This window comes from Ovis canadensis, chromosome X, assembly GCF_042477335.2.
Source record: "Ovis canadensis isolate MfBH-ARS-UI-01 breed Bighorn chromosome X, ARS-UI_OviCan_v2, whole genome shotgun sequence".
In the NCBI taxonomy this organism is placed as follows: domain Eukaryota; kingdom Metazoa; phylum Chordata; class Mammalia; order Artiodactyla; family Bovidae; genus Ovis; species Ovis canadensis.
In genome coordinates this window covers 130238887-130246290 of record NC_091727.1, presented here as the reverse complement: position 1 = coordinate 130246290, position 7404 = coordinate 130238887, and positions in this window count along the sequence as shown.

Here is a 7404-nt window from a genome sequence, read left to right as displayed (position 1 = left end):
TAAACCTGGGGTGGGATGCCCTCTCTCACCAATGGGGTAAAGAGCAGGCAATAAAAATATAATTGTACATCTTTGTGAATTATACTTAAACCACTGGACTGTACACTCTAAAAGAGTGGATTTATGGTATGTAAATTATAATTCAATTTTTAAATCATTGAAAAATAGACCAGATGAAAAACTTACATGTTATTGATGATAAATTCTATAGGTTTTTAGAGGAATAGATCAGGAAAAGCTTCGTATAGGAGATGAGTCTTGATCTGGCTTTTGAAGGATAGCTGAGATTTGAGCACTCTTGGTAAGTGAAGGCCCAGAATAAGAAGTGAATTTGACAGATTTGAAGCACAGTATGCAAACTGATCTGACTAAATTGGATGATTGCTTTAGGGATTAGCAGAGAATAAATCTGGCTAGGTAGGTAGAAGAAAAATTAGAGAGGAGTTTGAAAGTCAGAAGAAGAGTTTAACCTTGATTCAGTAAATCCAGATTTTTATCACATAATTGACATGATATGGAGAGAAGAGGCAATATGTAACTTAATAATTAAAGAAAATAGCCTGCAGAGTCAGAGAAACTTAGAACTAAATTGTGGCTCAGACTATTTCCACCACGAATACTGTATCTTTACTATTTCACAGCATTGAAGTTAGGTAATACCTTTGAATTTCGATATGGCAAGACACCATTGTCACTTTCTCTCATTAACTGTGCTAGCATTCTCCCACTTACTGCTTGTTTTAAATATTCTTTTTTTAAGCCTAAATGATTTAGCAACAAGACTCTGGGAAAGCTTGCTAACCTGATCCTCAGTTATATTTAAAATGCTTAGAAAATAGTTTTTTCTTTTAAGTAGTTTGACTTGAATTGAGCTAAAATTAACCTTTCATTGGTTTTCTAGGAAATGATGTAAACAAAATGATACATTGCCTTGCAGTATTGAGAAATTAATTTTGTGATGACTTTAGCAATTGTTTTAACGGAATAGATGCTTGAGATAATGGATAACAGTTGGAGCAAACAATAGATTACCTAAAAAGCTTAAAAGGAAAAACTGGAAAATGAATCATCCATGGGGACTTTGAAAAGCTAGTACATATTTCTTGTAATCTAGAAGACCAGGCACATATGCAGAACTGTGCACATACCCAGGAAAGACCTGAGAAAGCCACAAACTTTCATCCACTCCTGGCTGATTTGTGGTTCTGTGCAAGCAGGAAGTGTAAGCTAATGCAGAGTTGTTGTAAAGTGTTTAGATAACAGTTGAAGGTGTGACCAACATGTTTGTAGAGCCCCTTTGCAAAGACTCAGAGATTTTTAGATCTAGGTAATTAAGCTGCCTTCTAAGCTACCTAAGCACAGACTTCACTGGCCATGTATGAAAAAGAGTACAGAGCTTACTGAATTAATTCAGGAAACTCACTGAACAAGCAAACAGCTACAAAACCCAGCAATAGCAACAACAACAACAAAAACTCTGGAGAGAAGAAACAACATAATTCCCAGGAATGTCAAATTATATTATTTAAAATATCTAGTATGTAATGAAAAATTATAAGACATGAAAAAAATTCTATAGCCATAACACAGGTAAAACACCAAGCAATAGAAATTGTCCATGAGAAGCCCAGACATTGGCAATACTAGAGACAAACATTTAATCAGTTATTTTAAATATGTTCAAAGAACTAATGGAAACAATTTCTTAAAAAATTAAAGAAAATTAGGAAAATAGTGTCTCATTAAATAGATAGTATAAAGAGATAGCAATTATAGAAATGAACCAAATGGAAACACTAAAGTTGAAAAGTACAATAAGTAAAACAAAATTTTTGCTAGAGGGGTTCAATAGCATATTAGAATAGAAGAGTAAATGTACCTGATAATAGATATATCGAAATTGTCAAGTCTGAGGAATAGTAAGAAAAAAGAATGAAGAAAACTGAGCAGAACCTCAGAGATCTGTGGGATATGATGAAGTATACCAACATACTTATATTGTGAGCCCCAGAAAGAAAGGAAAGAGATAAAAAGGAGGCAGAATGAATATTTGAAGAAATATAACTGAAAAATTCCTGAATTTGATGAAGAATATTGCTCATAAAAGAGGCTCAATGAAATCAAAGTAAGACAAAGTAAGAGATACGCCCTGAGGCACATAATAATCAAACTGTCAAAAGACAAGGAATTTTGAAAGCAGAATGAGAGAAATTACTAAGCAAATACAAGAGCTCCTCAATAAGAGAAGCAGCTAATTTCTCATCAGAAACCATGGAAGAAAGAAGGCAGTAGGATGACACATTCAAAGTGCTGAAGGAAAAATTTTAAAGGTCAACCAAGTGTTCTATATCTGGCAAAACTACCTTCAAAATGAAGAGAGACAAAAATCGTGAGCATTCATCTCTAGCAGAACTGTTTCTCCAAGAACATGAAATAGAGTTTCACCAGCTGAAAATAAAGGACACAAGATTTTAACTTAAATCAACATGAAGAAGTAAAGGATGCTCACAATTACATAAAAAGCTATAAAAGACAGTGCAAATGTATTGTTGCATGTAACTCCATTTATTCATATCTGATTTAAAAGACAACTTCATAAAGCAAGAGTTATAAATCTATGTAGAACACACTATATAAAGATGTAGTTTGTGACAACAATATGGATAAAAGAGGGGTGGATGAACCAATGTAGGAGCAGTTTTTCATACTATTGAAATTCCATTGGTTTTATTTCTTTATTTATTTTTTGTTGTTGCTCTGGATCTTCACTGCAGCATTTTCTTTTGTTATGGAGCACAGGCTCTAAGATGTATGGGCTTCATTAGTTGTGGCACATGGGTTTGCTTCACAGCGTGTGGAATCTTCCTGAACTGGGGATCAAACCCATGTCCCCTGTGTTGGCAGGTGGATTCTTAACCACTGAACCACCAGGAAAACCCTCCATTCGTTTTAATCTAAACTACTTTTTTACAGATTAAGAGGTTAATTATACTCCCTAGAATCACCACAAATATACACTAAAATATATATAGTGGGAAAAGAAGACAAGGAATTAAAATAATACACTAGAAAATATTTAACACAAAATAATGCAGTAATCCAAGCCAGGCTTCAGCAGTACTTGAACCGTGAACTTCCTGATGTTCAAGATGGTTTTAGAAAAGGCAGAGGAACCAGAGATCAAATTGTCAACATCTGCTGGATCATCGAAAAAGCAAGAAAGTTCCGGAAAAACATATATTTCTGCTTTATTGACTATGCCAAAGCCTTTGACTGTGTGGAGCACAATAAACTGTGGAAAAATCTGAAAGAGGTGGGAATACCAGACCACCTAACTAGCCTCTTGAGAAATCTGTATGCAGGTCAGGAAGCAACAGTTAGAACTGGACATGGAACAACAGACTGGTTACAAATAGGAAAAGGGGTATATCAAGGCTGTATATTGTCACCCTGCTTATTTAACTTATATGCAGAAAAGGAGTACGTCAAGGCTGTATATTGTCACCCTGCTTATTTAACTTCTGTGCAGAGTACATCAGGAGAAATGCTGGACTGGAAGAAACACAAGCCGGAATCAAGATTGCCAGGAGAAATATCAATAACCTCAGATATGCAGATGACACCACCCTTATGGCAGAAAGTGAAGAGGAGCGAAGAAGCCTCTTGATGAAAGTGAAAGAGGAGAGTGAAAAAGTTGGCTTAAAGCTCAACATTCAGAAAACGAAGATCATGGCATCTGGGCCCATCACTTCATGGGAAATAGATGGGGAAACAGTGGAAACAGTGGCAGTCTTTATTTTGGGGGGCTCCAAAATCACTGCAGATGGTGAGTGCAGCCATGAAATTAAAAGACGCTTACTCCTTGGAAGAAAAGTTATGACCAACCTAGATAGTATATTCAAAAGCAGAGACATTACTTTGCCAACTAAGGTCCATCTAGTCAAGGCTATGGTTTTTCCTGTGGTCATGTATGGATGTGAGAGTTGGACTGTGAAGAAGGCTGAGCGCCGAAGAATTGATGCTTTTGAACTGTGGTGTTGGAGAAGACTCTTGAGAGTCCCTTGGACTGCAAGGAGATCCAACCAGTCCATTCTGAAGGAGATGAGCCCTGGGATTTCTTTGGAGGGAATGATGCTAAAGCTGAAGCTCCAGTACTTTGGCCACCTCATGCGAAGAGTTGCCTCATTGGAAAAGACTCTGATGCTGGGAGGGATTGGGGGCAGGAGGAGAAGGGGAAGACAGAGGATGAGATGGCTGGATGGCATCACTGACTCGGTGGATGTGAGTCTGAGTGAACTCCAGGAGTTGGTGATGGACAGGGAGGCCTGGTGTGCTGTGATTCACGGGGTTGCAAAGAGTCGGACACGACTGAGTGACTGAACTGAACTGAAATGAATGCAGTAATTGAGAAATAATGCAGTAATTGAGAAATAATGAAATAAAAAGAGCACAAGACACAGAAAAAATAGCTAAGTGACAGACACAATCCTATCTTAACAGTTATTAAATGTAGATGAATTAAACTCTCCAATCAAAAGGTAGAGAGTAGCAGAATGGATAAAATCAAATTCCAATTGCATGCTGTCTTCTAGAGACTCATTTTAGATTCAAAGATAAATATGTTTTAAGTAAAAGCATGGGAAAGATATATCACTCAAACAGTAACCAGAGATTGCTAGGGTGGCTAGACTAGTAACAAACAAAATAGACATGAAAACAAATGTTATTTAGAGAGACAAAGTAGGACACTTTATAAGAACAAAATGATTAATCCAAAAAGAAGATACAACAGTTACAAATATATATGTATCTAACAACAGAAATCCATAAGTATTTGAAGCATATACAGACAGAATTGAAGGGGAAGATAGACAATTCAACAACAGTAGTTAGAGATTTTAATACACCATTATCAATTATGTTTAGAATAACTAAACAGAAGATCAGCAATGATAAAGAAGATTTGTACAACACTATTAACCAAGCAGACATGACAAACACGGGAACAACATTCCATCCAATAACAAAATATAGGCATTCTTCTCTAGTGTACATGGTACACGGTTCAGGACAGAAGATGTATTAGGTCATAAAACAAGTGTCAATAAATTCAAGAGTATCTAAATCATAGAAAATGTGCTTTCTGAACACAGTGGAATGAAATTAGAAATCAATAACCAAAGGAAATTTGGGAAATTTCACAAAATGTTGAAATTAAACAACAAATGGACCAAAAAAGGGTTGCAAAGCAAGTAAGAGAATTATTTCAGATGAATGAAAGTGAATACACAACATTTAAAAACTTAGGAGATGGAATTAACTCAGTACTGAGAAGAAAATTTAGTTGTAAATATCTACATTAAAAAAGATCTCAAACTAAAAATCTTACCTTCCATCCTGAGAAACACACACACACATGTGCATGCACATGTGCGCAAATTAAACCAAAAGCAAATAGAAGGAAGGAAATAATAAAAATTAAAAGAGAAATAAATAACATAGAGAATAAAAATACAATAGAAGAAGTCAACGAAACCAAAATTTTGTCTTTGAAAATATAAACAAAATTGACAAACCTTTAGCTAGACTAATAAAAAAAGAATGAGAGAAGACTGACAGAGCTAAAACTGGAATGAAAGAAGGGGTATTACCAACAACCTACATAGAAGTAGAAGTAATTATTACAAGGGAATACTATGAATAATTGTATGTCAGCCAAGTAGATAATCTAGATGAAATAGACAAATTCCTAGAAACATATACTGCCGAAACTGATTTAAGAATAAGTAGCAAATCTGTGTAGACCTGTAACAAGTAAAGAGATTGAACTAGTAATAAAAAAAATTTCCCACAAAGGAAAATTCAAGACTGGATGGCCTCAATGGTGAATTCTGCCAAATGTCTAAAGAAACATAAACACCTATCCTTCTCAAACTTTTCAAAAAAATTGAAATGAAGGAAAACTTCCTAACAGATTTATGAAATATTACTCTGATACTGAACACAAAGACATCACACACAAAAATAAGACTAAAAACCAATATCCCTTATGAATATAGGAGCAAAACACTCAACAAAATGTTAGCAATATGAATCCAGCAACATATGAAAAGGCATATATACCATGACCAAGTGGGATTTATCCCATGAATTTAAGGTTGATTTAAACACTCAACAATCAAGAAATAGAAAGGAAATCCCTCAACCTGATAAAGAATATGCATGAAATATTCACAGCTTACATTATGGTGAAAGGCTGAAATGCTTTCCCCGTGAAACAGGAACAACACAAATATGTCCATTCTCACCACTTCTATTCAACACTGTACTTAGAGTTAGGGTTAAGATTAGGGTTAGGGTTTGCTGAAAGTTCTAACCAGAGCAATTCATCAAGAAAAAGAAATGAAAGTTATCCAAACTAGAGAAAACCCTCTATTCACTGATGGAATCAATCTTACAGAAAATTCTAAATAACAAAAAATCTTCTAGATCTAGTAAATGAATTAAGCAAAGTTTCAAGATACAAGATCAACATACAAAGTCATGGGACTTCCTTGGTGGTTCAGGGGCTACGACTCCGTGCTTCTCATGCAGGGAGCCCAGGTTTGATCCCTGGTCAGGGAACTAGATCCCACTAAAGATCTGCAACTAAAGATCTCGCATGCTGCAACTAAATATAAAAGAACACATATGTTGCAACAAAGATCGACGATCTTGCATGCTGCAACTAACACCTGGTACAGCCAAATAAATAAATAAATATTTTTAAAAAAACATACAAAATCCTTTGTATTTCTATACAGTAGATATGAACAATTTGAAAAAAAATTAAGGAAACAATTCCCTGGTGGTTCAGATGGTAAAGAATCTGCTTGCAATGCAGGAGACCTGGGTTTGATCCCTGGGTTGGAAAGATCCCCTGGAGGAGGGCATGGCAATCCAGTCCAGTATTCTAGCCTGGAGAATCCCCATGGACAGAGGAGCCTGGCAGACTACAGTCCATGGAGTCGCAAAGAGTCAGAAACAACTGAGCCACTAAGCACACACACGCTAGAAATGAACAATCTGAAAACAATTAAGGAAACAATTATACAATAGGATCAAAAACAATTAAATACTTGGAAATAAATATAACCAAGGAAGTATAAGACTTATACACTAAAACTACAAAACATTGTTGAAGGAAATTAAGACATAAATCAATGGAAAAACATCCTATGTTCACAAATTGGAACTCTAAATATTGATAAGATGATAATATCACCTGAAGCTATCTACAGATTCAATGCAGTCCCTATCAAAAGGCAACTGATTCATGTTGAGGTTTGACAGAAAACAGCAAAATTCTGTAAAGCAATTATCCTTTAATAAAAAATAAATTAATTTTTTTAAAAGGCAACTGTC